The sequence below is a fragment of the Neopelma chrysocephalum genome, unplaced genomic scaffold (genome assembly GCF_003984885.1).
Source record: "Neopelma chrysocephalum unplaced genomic scaffold, ASM398488v2 Primary Assembly neopelma1_82864, whole genome shotgun sequence".
NCBI classification, from domain to species: domain Eukaryota; kingdom Metazoa; phylum Chordata; class Aves; order Passeriformes; family Pipridae; genus Neopelma; species Neopelma chrysocephalum.
Genome location: NW_020913559.1, coordinates 1 through 364, shown reverse-complemented (window position 1 = coordinate 364; position 364 = coordinate 1). Strand labels below are relative to the sequence as shown.

The window sequence follows — 364 nt, the reverse complement described above, 5'->3', positions numbered from 1 at the left end:
TTTTTTCAGGAGTTCTTTTACACCAGTGCATGTGTAGATGGAGTATTTTTTCCAAAGAGTCCCAGGCAATTACTATCTGAAAAATCAATCAATCCAGTCCCATATGTGATAGGAGTAAATAATGGTGAATTTACATGGGTACTTCCTATGGTAAGAGACTTACAATGTTGTTACTTATGTATCATTTTGTAAATATAAGATTTTCTAATAAATCTGATTCTCTGTATCATGCAGCTAATGAAATTTCCTCCTTTCATGGATGGTCTGGATAAAAATGTTGCACGTGAAATTTTACAGAGCTCCCTAATAAAGTTAAATAAGGTAAGAGACCATTTTCAGACTAACCCAGTGCTGCTGCTTCCCT

At 34.6% G+C, this 364-nt stretch overlaps 1 long non-coding RNA gene across 1 annotated transcript; it reads left to right on the top strand.

Moving 5' to 3' along the window:
* Positions 1 to 6: 6 nt before the first annotated feature.
* Positions 7 to 269, top strand: LOC113979543. The gene is made up of 2 exons (XR_003537902.1): positions 7 to 150; positions 235 to 269. It is a non-coding gene; the product is annotated as an uncharacterized LOC113979543 (long non-coding RNA).
* Positions 270 to 364: the final 95 nt, after the last annotated feature.